The sequence below is a fragment of the Molothrus aeneus genome, chromosome 10 (assembly GCF_037042795.1).
Source record: "Molothrus aeneus isolate 106 chromosome 10, BPBGC_Maene_1.0, whole genome shotgun sequence".
In the NCBI taxonomy this organism is placed as follows: Eukaryota; Metazoa; Chordata; class Aves; order Passeriformes; family Icteridae; genus Molothrus; species Molothrus aeneus.
This window is the reverse complement of record NC_089655.1, coordinates 21,701,065-21,714,617: the sequence shown is the minus strand read 5'-3', so window position 1 is coordinate 21,714,617 and position 13,553 is coordinate 21,701,065.

Sequence of the window (13,553 nt, the reverse complement as noted above, 5' to 3'; positions counted from 1 at the left end):
TGCTAATTCAGGTGTCCAGGCATCTCAGCTATGCAGACAATGGAAAATCCCAGTATTTCTGTTGATGAAGAAATTAATTTGACAGTTCTTTTCTTGTGCTTAACAGCAGAGTGACTGGGAATGAGGCAGACACCAAGCACCCTGTGTTTGTGAGCATGTCCTGGGCTCTCCTGGCCCAAGACTTCTCAATGCCCACTGCAGTTCAATGAGAACAAGGAATGGGAATATTTGATGATCTCTGTCCTGTGAAACTGGGGAAATCTTTAGGCATGTTAAGCACTGATTACAGTGGTTAGGCCAGGCTAACTCACATGCTCTGACATCAGTATTTCAGGTGATGTGCTGCCAATTCAGAAGTTCTTTCACCCCTTGAGGCTGTTGAATGACAGTGACAATACCCCAGGGCACTCTGACAGCATCCCTGTAATTCAGTCAGAAGGGAAACACAGTGAACAGGTCTCCACTTCCTAAAAAGCAAATCCTTATATTTTTTTACATCAGCTATGAGAGAAGAGGTGCTAACAGGATTATCCCCCCAAAAAAGCAGGCTGAGGAGAGCGAGGTGGCTGCACTAGGCTGCAAACATGAGCAGCACTTTGCAATGGGCCCAGGCTGTGCTGTGAACATGTGAACATTACAACAGCCAGGCCCAGCCACGCACTGTTTGCTGCTCTGCTCCTCTCCTCCCTGCCACACTTCTGAACAGGTATCCTGCTCCTGTCAGAGCCCTGTGTCTGCTTCCTACAGCATGTCATGGACAGCACAGGGCAGGCTTAGCTTTTGGAGTTTAAAAATAATAGATGCCTTCCCCTTTCTATCCAGTTAAATGGCCTGTGACCATCTGCCAAGTGCTCAGTGTCACACTTGTTTATATCTACTCTTCCCTCTGTCTAGACCTGGGGCAAGGTTAGGAACAGAACCAATTTTGGAACAAAATAGTTTAAGTTGCATCCCACACAGCATCCATCGGGGAGAGATTAATGTGGATTTTTGTACTTTGCCTCATTGTGACTCCTTAATCCGGCATATATTCCAAAGAAATAATGCCATTAGAGGATTAGTGCCACAAGTTCATTTGAAAAAAAGGATTTGCAAACACTGAAATCCTATATTCTATGTGCTTAATCACTGAGTATCATTTTGGGGATTTCCTCTCCCTTTAGTAGTGTCTCTTTCGATGAAACCCAAGCAAATCAGCAACTCTGTTTTGGATGGCCCTTGTTATCCACTAAAGGAAAACAAAGCCCCAGGCATCTGGTTAAAATAATAGAGAGTCTAAACACACTGGACTAAGCCCATCCTTGCTGTCATACAATCACAGTTACATCAGGGAGGCACTCAGCCCAATATTTATATAGAATGTAATGATTTGGGATATCTATCTGTTAGAGATTTTTGATAGTCTGAGTGCTGCAGCACTTAACAACACTGTGAGCCTTGTTTGCTTCCATGGCAGTTCCCTTCCCCAGCTTTGCCTTTGCAGGATTCTCTTGCCTGGCCTGATTTACTGGGGGAAGTTGCATGGAGCAAGGAATTGGTGGGGCTGGAAAAGTGTTCATTGCCCCCATGGGTGACTTTGGCAGTTCCAGGTGTCACATTCTTAGGCTGTGCTGACTCAGAACACTCGTGCTAGGAGCTGCTGCCAAGGGAAGGTAAGGGAAGAGTGGCCTGGTCCAGCACCAGGTTTGCTGCCCTCATCTTTCCCAGCCACATGCAACACACCGTGCTCTCCACAGCTCTCTCCATCCTCTCTCTCCTGCTCTGTCCCTTCCATTCATCCTTTGACTTTGACCCCTCATATCTGAGGCAAGGAAATTCAGCCTTGCCCACGCAGCTGGGAATCCCTCAGCTGGCACTGATGCAGTGCTGTTTGTGCCAAACATCTGTGTCACCCACTAATTTGATGTTGACTTTCTTTATAGCCAGGTGATCCACAGAGCCACAGGGACTGGCTTTAGGGCCAGACAAAATCCTTCAGAACAGACTGCACACACAATGGGCTGGAAGGACCATTCCCCAGGGAATGCCTGCCTGACCTGGAGGGGCTGCACACTTGGCAGGACAAGGCCAGGTTCAAAGCCAGGTTGGACAGGGCTTGGAGCAACCTGGGAGAGGGGAAGGCAGGGGGCTGGAACTGGATGAGCTTTAAAGACCCTTTGAACCCAAATCACTCTAGGATTCTGTGATAGTCTTGCAAGGGCTAGTGCTGGATGAGCTGGTTGTGTGCAGAGCTGTGTGACAGCCTCTGTTGTCACTGATTTATTATAGCTGTAAGAATTCCAACCTCTGCATATTCCAGCATGAGCAGCTAAACATGAACTGTAGAATTCTAAACCATATTCTTTTTTTCAAAGCCAGAATTTACATTACCTCCTATTAAATAGTAGTGACAACAAGTAGATTTTTCCAACTACTAAGTCATATTGAATATGCATTTTGAATTCCATAAAAAGCAAGACTTATAGATCTCTTGCACAAAATGTACATTTATACACACAGTGCAGATACTTTTAACACTCAGATATCAAGTTACTTCTTTTAAAATGGAGCTACACAAAAGCAAACTTAACTTTCAGTCTCTATTACAAGATACTCCTTTTAAAATGGAGCTACACAAATGCAAACAACTTTCAGTCTCTATTACAAGATACTAGACTGATAGAGAAGATTTTCAGCCTGAAAAATTCTTTTTGGTTGAACTTCTGCCAGGATTAATCCCCTTTCAGTTAATCATTTACGTGAATGGACAATCTGCAGAGTTCATGCAAGGCCTGCAAACTATATTAATTGCTAGAAACCTAATTACAAATCAACAGAGTCATAGGATCAGTGTTACCTCCATACGGTACCATCTGGTACAATGGAGCTGGATAGTTCAGCAAAACTCCCCACTCCATTCTGTGGAACCTCAACCTGAATGTGTGTTGCCAGAGAGAGCAAATTTATACAGATATAAGAGCTGGTTATAAAGCATTTTTAGGGCCATCCTTAATGACAGCATCCAATCCCTGTATTCTGGTTGCTGTTTCAAAAGTTACTTCCAAAAAAGTATTTGTTCAACAGTTTTCTTTTTGAATGTGATACCAATGCTGTCATAACTTGCCTTTCTACATCCAAAAATACCCTAAATCTATACAAAAGGTAATGAAAAAAATCACTAAACAAGAAAATATGAAAACATGTCTACCATAAAAAGCTTTCATTAAAGGTATTATGTGTACTGTGATTTGCTTCACTAATTATTACTCTAATTTAAAAGCTATATCCAGAAATTCCAAAAATGACAGGAACATGGCACAGTGCAGCCTCTATTAAAATTTAATTTTACCAATACATTTTCTCTTTCAGCAAATGGTCAGTTTGAAAGTTTTGACCAAAACCTATCAATCTCATTTTATACCATGTAGCCATACAAAAATTCAGGTCTTTGAAATCTCAACTTGTATGGGTTTACATCCAGACCTTCGAAACTATTTTGAACCAAGGTCACATAAAATCCAGTATTCTTTCCAGAAACAATGTTTGGTCAATTGACTTTTCAAAGGAATTCAAATGAAATTTTCAAGAGTTAGCTATATTTCACCCCTGAGGTTCACTCATTGGAATTGAGATTAGCCACACTAAGTAAAATTGAGTAGTTTTGTCCAAAGTTTGGCTCCAGTTCTCCCTGATTAATTCCCAGATTTCCCTTGGGAATGAGAATGCTATGTAATCCACCTTGTCTCTCCAAATTCTCTCAAGAACAGTAGTAAATGTAATGCTTTTCCACTGAACAACCAATCATGTTGCAACCTGGTCCCTTTGCAGTATCTGATGACCTTGTCAGTGTGAATTCAGTACAGGGCAACACCAAAGGTGGGCACTTTTCAATGTCCTGCAACTCAGGACAGAGCAAAATACCCTGCAGCCAAGAGGTTGGGGGAAAAATTAACTCCCAAGGAGTGTTCCAGCCTGAAGGACATTCTGCACAGCCAGTCCATTACAGTGACACTCACACAGCTTTGCCTGTTCTCTTCTCTGGTTTTCAATTTCTTGTGGACCAAGACCCCATTTCTAAGGCAGTGTGTGAAGGTAAAGTCTGGTGTTTGTTTCTAATCCTAGCACACAGCTTCTGTTCAAGTTCATTCTTGAACTGGTCCCAGACTCTCTAACCCATCCATTAGACCACCCCCTCCTTACTTTGCTTGTGACAACTGTGCTCTTCTAGATTAGACCTTTCTAGAGGAAACATGGAAGGAAGTGAGGTTTAGCTAAAGAATCTGATGTCTGAACATAGATTTTAGGTTGGAAAAAGGCTGACCTGTGATAAATAAGCCATTTATCAAGTTCTGTCTCTGTCCATTTCATGGTATATCTCTATTAAAGTGGAGATAAGTAGATTTTCATCTTGCTCCAATAAACTTGATAAGAAGAAACAGGGATTATCACTCTTCCACAGATTCCTCACTTTGGATAGACAGCATTTAGAAAGAATGGATTAAAACCTGCTTAGGTTCTAGTTTAGCAGGTTCTCTACTTCTACAAATCCATTCCAGCACTGTGTTTTAGTAACCAACATAATTCTTGAACTATTAATTATTAGACAATTATTAATTATAAGACAATAAAATTGTCTAATACAATTTTTACTTTCCATTTTTGAAGACCATAAATCTCATCAGCTGAGCTTTGTCTGCCAAAGATTTTGTCAAATGGGAACCAAAGGGCACATCCTGGTACTTCAGGAATTGAGAAAGATGGGTAGCAGTTGACATTTCGATGGAAATTAATTGAGAGAATCTCCTTGTTCTTAATTCAGCTTTAGAGTAGTACCCAAACTGCCCCAAACTCATTAATTTCTGTTCATAACTAATTTCCTCCATGTCTCTCTGTCCCTCCTTTGGTGCTGTGCCATTTTTCCTCAGGTGAAGATGCCCAGCAGGAGCAGGAATGCTGAGGGACACACAGACCACGGTGTGATACAGAAATGCTCTCCTGCCTGATGCCTGCAACATCCAGGCAAGAACAACTTGCTCTTCCCTGGAGAGGAACCACTGAAGCATCTTCATGAACTGTGTTTGTCACAGTTCACTACAGCATGCAGCAATCCTGCTTCTGTGCCAGAATCCAAGGGCTACATGCCAGAGATCTTGTGAAGCAGTGTTTCTCTCTCCAAATTCCCTCACTAGGTAAAACAGGAAAAAATAAATATATAACCTTATTATATTGCTGAGTTTGTTTCTACCTCAGGAAGTAACTTTTTCTGATAATGAACTTTTTGTGGTTTTCCTGAAATGGGATTCACATGGACTAAAACATCTGATGAAAAATGGGTGCTGAGGCAAGTTTTTACTTTTATTTATTTGGCCAACTCCACACCTTACACAGCATTCGCTTCAGCCTCACCCAGACAATCCTGAAAAAATTCCAGTAAAAAAAAACTTTTTTCAAGACTATCTACTCATTACATTTCAAGTCACAGGCAGCTACAAATTGAGTAGACTGAACACAAGATGAAAATGGTCTTTAAACCTAAAATGCTCCTTTGCTTCCTTGTCTGCCTGCACATGCAAAGATTTGGACAACCACATGAAAACTATTCTCAGTTAATTTTAACTGGTCTCTAATCATTTAATTGTTTCAAAGAAGACCTAAAATTCTTTTGTAAAACCCAGTAGTGGATTTCTAAAGCAATATTTCTGGGTGTGATTTTCTTCTCTATAAAGTCCAGGCAGCAACAAAATAGTCACAATGGGATTTGCAACAAAAATATTTAGAGTCACAGTCACTTCAAAAATTTTAAATAATAACATATTAAAAGCAATATATTTTGTGTTATAAAAAAGAATTTGTTTTCTGTGATGTTGTGCAGAGGTAGAGCCAAATTACATCCCTTTGCTAATGATAGCACCTCCCTGAGTGATTTTCTGTAGGAATGAGCCCATTTGCCCCAGGTTCAGGCACTATGTTAGTGTTTTAGAGAGGGGCAATATTTTGTTGTTGCAGCGAGCACCTTATGAATTTTAGGCAGGTGATTAAGAATTAACAAAGACCCACCAATTGACACAGATATTGGAAGAAATCAAGCACTCCCTGACATTTCCAAACTTGCCATTTCCAGGCATTGGTTCTGAGAGCCAGCTGATGGCCAGTGAGAATTAAAGAGTAAATTGCCGGCTTGAGCAGTATAACCAACTGATCCCTGTGTTAGCCTCACAATATGCTTAACAGGATTTCCACCTTGCAGCTCCCCCCAATCCCATCAGGCACACAGCTCTGTGGTATCACACTTCTGGGATGACTCCTTGCCAAGTCAGAAGTGCACCCTTTCTAAAAATCAGTATAAATAGGCAACACAACAGGGGAGAGCCATGCAATTCCAATCCTCGTCTTGTATTTCTTGTTGGAACAGGAAGATTTTAAGTGAATGCAGCAAGCATCTTAAAAGCTAACAATGGCTTAGCAGGTTAAATGTGAAATAGGTTTATCAGCTCAGTGTAGTGCTCTTCGTGTAATTATGTTTTTACAGCCTGGTTAGGGGATGGTATTGGAGAAGAGCTTGTGATGTCAGAGTGGGGAGGGCTTAGGAGCAGGGATGAGACTAATCAAGACAAGTTCAGTTTGTATTTAAAGTAAAGTCAGCGTTAGTTAAGGCAGTTTTTGACATGTTAATCTTGATGTGTTTTAAAAGCTGCCAAACACATTAGTGAGGCAGCCTGGAAGGAAGGCTCATAGAGAGGGGACACGCTTGGATGTTCATGGTGGCTTCACTGTACCCAAAACTAACGTCTGCACAATAGATGTAAGTATATATGAAATACAAAGTGCTGGGGTTTTTATGTAAATGGTGATGGAACACCTGCTAAATAATACTAAAAGGTGCGTGATTTTTCAGATTAAATAGGAAAGATTTCTCACAGCAGAAATGGAGCAGATCAAAGCAAACTTCTTTGTGGTGACTTAATTGAAGAGCAGCACTTGAGCGCACAGAGTAAAGTTAGGAATAGGTAGGGTGGTACAGAAGTGTAAATATGTGATCAAGTCTATTCTGATTTCTCAGCAATCTGCTAGAGGTATTCTTATGGGTAAATAATTCTGCGTGTTCAGGTGCAAATACCATATTTTTTATGACATAACTTGAAAATTTTAGAAATATTTTAAGATCTGTTTCACAAACAGAGGATTTTATTTTGGGAAGGTTTGTCCTTGCATACTCAATATTTTTCTAGAAGACTTTAGATTCAGATTGCATTGCTTGTTATATATGTACAAATGTTTCCCTGTCTTGTCTGTCCATAAAGACGAAATATTCTTAAAAGCTAAGTGGTTGTTAATATATTTATCCTAATCTTTGTGCTAACTTATCTTTTAAAGTGAAACAGAAAAATCTCAATATTTTATAGTTATTTCCTGGTGCAGCGGATTTTCCTAATTAGCATGCAATCAGAAGTAATCAAGGCCATCATCACAAGATATATTTGGCTGCTTTAGTCTGATGTAACAATATTAGATTTAGCCAGTGAAAATTTTGGCTATATGTGTGTAGACATCATAACAAACTCCAGTGCTGGCAGCTTTGTGGAACGCCAATGTACACAGTGGGACAGATTTTTAAAAAATATCTTAAGGTAATAAGGGTTCCTTACATTTTGTTATTATCTGACTATGTGGGCAGAATTAGCTGTAGACTGAGAAAGGCTTGGGCACTATTGCATTGTGTATGGACTGAAAAATTCAAGTTCCTCAGTTAGAGAACATGTAAATTTCCAGTCCTCCACAGTGCAGCAGAACATGGAAAGAGTAAGAGAGGGAGGCAATCCTAACCCAAGTAATTCTCTCATGGTCTGATACTTCAGACTGGAGCTGAAGATGTTCAGTCTGCTTGAGATGCTGATTTCTGAGCCTGTTCACAGGGTCAGGTGTGCAATTTTGCATGCTAATCTCACAAGGGGCAGAAGTTGGTATTAAAACCTGTGACTTTATACCTGAATTTGGCTAATAATAGTGGGTTTAGTATCTGACATCTGTTACATATATATATTCTAACATACTGGCAAATATTTTTTAAGATGTGTATAGGCTGTATTTTGCTTTTTAATAAAGCAACCTGACCTGAAATTGTTAATGATGGAAACCCACATCATCTTGATTTACCTTAATGGGAAGGCTCATCAAATGTAAGGTTTTGGAAAATGCAAGGGATATTGCTGCAGTATTTAATATCCTAACTGAAAAGGGCAGGTACCAATGATTCAGTATAAAGTTTCTAGATTCAAACTTTGAGTTAGCCAGTTAAGTTAAAGAATGGCTAAATTAAAATAGTTTTAAATAGTCTAACTAAAACTCATTCCTCTTTCCACTATCTGGTTACTTTTGGCACTGAGAGAGTTGTCATTTGCACTGACATTTCATGTAAAAGTGAGACAAAAATCCCACTAAAATTCAACTGTGTTTCATTTGGAAATACCAGCCTGGCCCTCCAATGATGAGAAAGCTTTCTGTCCCACAGTTTTCATTTCCAGTATTCAAAAATAAAATTAAAAAGCAACACATTTATTTGTAATGCTTTAAAAGTAATAATTATCAAAAAGTAAAAAAACATAGAGTTTAGTTTCCTTTTAACTGACCCCGCTTTTGCCATATTTTGCAATCTCTAGGCTTTTGAAAGAGTCTAAGAAAGAGGATAATGTTTCAAGTGTCATCCCTAATTATGAAATAAATCCACAAGGAAAACAAATGACATCATGGTTTTATCTCTGTGTATATAACTGATGTAATAGGAAGACCCATCCCTTGTAAACATCTCCCAGTGCCAGTTTGCCAGGATCCAGGGTGGGTGCACAGCGTTCTGAGTGCATGCACACACTTTCTACACTATTTTCATTCGTTCTTGCTTAGCTATTGTACTTAGTTTTTCAACAGGAGTTGTTAAAGCCCTCAGAATGATCCCAGAGGATCCTTTGGGTGCTGCCACAAACACAAATAAATGTCAGCCCTGTGCTGTGCAGCGAGCAGTCCCGTGGTCACAGTGCTGAGCTGGGAGGGAGAAGCGCCCAGCACGGTTCCCACCTCAGCTGTGGACTGTCCTGGACCTCTGTGCCTCCAGTGCCACATCAAAGAGCAGGAATTCAGCTCCCTTTTCCTCCACCGTCTGTCTCTGTCCCCTCTGAGGCTTTGCAGGCCCTCCCTGTGTGTTTGTGCTCAGCACAAAGCACCTCCACCTCTGGGTTTAGCCCATGCTCAGCCTGAGTGCTGCCTTAGTGGCACACAGAATAAGTCTCCCCTTGCCCACAGCCATTCCAAGGGAACAAGATGAGCTTTTGTTATGAACCCAGCTTAGTTCCTGAAGGATTGAGTTTGCCAGGACTAAGCCTTGACTACTGCCTGAGAAGAGTGTGTTTAAAAAAAATAGTGACTTTCTGCTCACCATTTTACCAATCAGTGGCTCCAGAACAGGCAGGTCTGTGTCTCCCAGCCACTGTGAAGGCATGCAACACAAACTCTGCTGGCTGACACACACTGTATAAATAGAGTTATTTTCCTTTCTTTAGGGAATGTATCGTTCTCAATCCAGTTTTAGGATTACACTCTAATCTCAGTCTCTGAGCAGTCTGTGCCCACATATCTAGGATTAGAATTCAGCCCCACAGCCTCTCCAACGGCACCTTACTCCAATTAAGACATATTTCATGCTCCTATATGATGTAATGCCAGCATAATTGCTTTTTTCCTTTCCAAAAGTTATTTATTTTGCTGACTGTGGATTCTGGAACAATTACAATCTCTAGTTTTATGACCCTCAGCATAGATTCAGAGCAAGAACCCTTGATCCAATAACTAATAACATTAAGATTATTATAAATATTGGAATATTTATCTATTTTTTAAAACAGTACCTCATTTCTCAAGCAATCAGGTCAGCTTTTTCTAAAAGGGAAGCCAATGAAAATGCAAATGAGATTATGTATGTCTTCATTCACAGGTTTCTCTCATAAGCATGAATACATGTTCATGTTGTGTGTTTGACTGATTTAGCTGACACAAACTTACCTGAGCATTTTAGACAATACTCAGCTTCTTCCCGTCTGTGGAGACACTGCTGTAGTTCACTAAACATGGACTTTAAAGAATGATAATTCCACGTGTTTGATGTAAATAAAAGCAGTATTTGCAAATGAAATCTCAATGCATTTAACTAAAAAAACAAGTCTTCCAACAAGTCTATATTATATATGACTAAACCATATTTTGCCAATGCAATTGATAACATCAACACATAGACTGCTATAGACATTTTGAAATTGTTGCATGATTAGATTTGCAAATGCTCCTGGTTCATAAAGTTCGTGTCTTGCCACTTCTCATCTAATAAATTGAGACAGAATTAGTCCTGGGTGAGTGGTTCTGCCTGCTGTCAAGAAGGGTTTGCTAAGGGTAAGACTCTAAAGGCAGAGATTAACTTGTCTTCATCCCTGTAATGTGCTGTACAGCCAGGATTTGTGCAATAGGATCAGAGCAGAGCCATATATGAATCTAACGCTGGACAGCTGGTGTGTATGAATTTATATGAACCCTGATGCCAGATTTTGAGCTCCTCTCAAATCCCAGCTAATAAATGTATCAGAAGTGTACTTTCCCTGTTCCCTCACAGATCCTCCTCAGCTGGTGTGGTTTCTAATATGTGACTTGTTATGAAAATAGTATGAACCTAAACTACCCTAAATTTGACCTGCAGGTCAGAACCTCAGCTAAGTAACTGAAAAAGATGTTGTTCCAAATGGACTAACATGGATTAGTCAGGTTCAGTACTTCCTCCTGACACAGAGTTACATCCAAATCTTTATATTAGGTTATTAAGCTATTTATCCCACCTGATCATTTCAATACTTCACTAACAGGAAATTCAGGGAAATAAAGAAGTAATTTAATACAGATAACACACACACGTACAAAACATGTCCTTTAAACTAAGTTTGAACCATATGGATATTTTGCCATTCAATTGCAGAAAGATTAGAATTTTGGTGGAAATAATATCTCAGCTTTACATCACAAATACCACAGTTATTTTTATGTATCTGAGAAGAAGTTCAAGATAAGTTAGATAAGATTGATTGGCACACTAATGAAAAAACCAGAATGATTTAATGAAGCAGCTCCAGTGAAAACCTCACAAAGGAATCAAACCTTCCTTTTGGCTTATGATGATTCAAAACTTGGGTCAGTGGAAGCAGTAAGCTACAGCTTTAGTAGAAGAAGATCTCAAAGAACTTTTAAATCATATTATTCCATGAGTTTTTCAATACTAGATCTTTTCCTTGTGAATCCAAAAGACCACATTGTCTACCCCTTTGCAAGGATAAGTTGTTTATCTGATACACATTGTCTGAAATGGTGGCCTGTGAATCTTGATCATCTGGTGGATAATGATTATCAGTAAATATGGATCACTTTGCTGGGGATGCTGCTGTTATCAGTACCCTACATTCTGGGGAAAATGCCAACATTTAAAAGAAAACCTCATATTTAAATAGAAGTTTTAAAGAAAGTTGTTACAAAGGAGGCAGTGTTAGACTGCCTGTCAACAGCCACTGTATCATCCTTCACATCCAACACAAAATCCAAACTTATTTTGGGAACAACAGACTACACAGAGCACACCACAGTGATACTGGTGCTACTGGTTTCTAACCACTTGTTGCTGCTTGCTTTTGGACGGATGCCTGTCAGAACAGGCAGGGTATATGGGATCCCACAGGAGGGATTTGGGCCAGAACAGATGGCTCTTTTCCCACCAGGTTTTCCATGATTCTACAATTTAAAGTTGCATCATATAATTTCAGTCACCAGTGTGATTTTAGGGGGAAGCATAGAAGTTCTGGAAGGCCTGATGAAGAAAGTGTCTTTTACTTGTGTGTCTTTTTCCCACAAAGGGACACTTCTCTGGAAAAGAAACCACATTCATGACTTTGATTTAAACAGGAAACTGGCACATTCTAGCAGTTCCTAAAATGCAAAAGTGGTACAATGTGTCAATCATCTGAGAGACAAAAATGTGTCAGTATTAAAACTCGCTATTAATTTTATTTTTTCCCTGATTTACTAGAATAAAAAGGTTAAAACTTCCTGGGTCTTTTTTCCATTATGCTATCTGAACCTCTAATGGTTTCCTTGCACCTTCACAGAATCACAGAACAGTTTGGAATGGAAGGGACCTTTAAGGCCATCTAGTCCAATGCCCCTGCAATAAGCACTGACATCTTCAGGTAGACCAGGTTTCTCCAGATAAAAAGGGCCAGATAAAGGCCAAAGGCCAGGCAGTAAGAAGGGCAGCATGAAGTTTAACATTGCAGTTTGTTTTGCAGATTATTCAATACAGAGTCTCTATCCAAAAAAGAAAAACACCTAAATGGCTCACTGAACAATATGGTATGGCAAATACCATCATCCCAGTTACCTATTTTTTTGAGCTGTTGAAAAGTTTAGTCCAGCACTAAATCGCTTTAGTCCTGAGCTTTAAAATGCTTTAGCAGCTCAGAAGCACTTTGGCAGCTCAAATGCTCTTCATGAGGCACCCAGCAGCCTAAATCGCTTTAAGTCTAAAGTGTCCTAAAAAAAAAGCCAATGGAAACATGTTCAGATACAAATGTCAAGAACAAAGGCCATGGTGCTAGTCTGGGATTTGACAGACTTGTCTGTTGCCAGGAAGACCTGAGTCTTGGCCAGCACAGAATCCAACATCTACTCTTACAAATGTTAAGCACTTTTTATTTTGAGGGAACACCGCTGGTATAGTCCAAGTTCAGCCTCTGCTTTCAGTGTAAATGGCTGAAATTACTCACTTGTTAGCTTTTGGTAAACTCATTCTGAGACCAAGCATCTCCCTCACACCACAGAAATGGTAAATTTCTTAGGCATGTGAATTAGATTGATATCTATCACTTAAATTATTTTAAACTCGTCAATAGGTCAAAGGCAATAAAAAAAGCTATAATGATACATCTAATTTATAAATGGCTTGGGTAATGAAACACAGGACTTCACTTTTATCTCATTTTTGGATAAGGAACGTTGTTTCTGTCTTTGCATTTCCCTCACTGTTACCTCTACCAAATGCTGGCTGAACTCCTGGAGCTGTAACTCTCTATCTGCAGGATGAGAACACTTCAGCAGTACATTTTTCTTCTTTCAGAAGACAGAAAGAATCCACTTCATCAGAGCTAAATGGGGATGGAAATTCAACTCCTTACTTAAAAAAAAAATTTAAATCTAATCATTTGCTGTGCAAGTCTAGTGTGAGATGAATGTGCAGATGCTCCTGATGCTGCCTTTGGAGCCAGCCTGCTCCTTCTGCCAACTCCTCAACTCAAAGCATTCCATACAGGATAGCTTTTTAACATCTTGGCTCTGGGTTACAGGACTTGCTTCCTTTACAATTATTAATTATGCATATATTGATTACATATATTAATTTAATAATTAATATAAACATATAATTAATCTGAGTGTTACTGGTTTTATCACTGTTTTCATCACTACAAAGCATGTTCTTTTACCTTTTTAACTTCAATTTG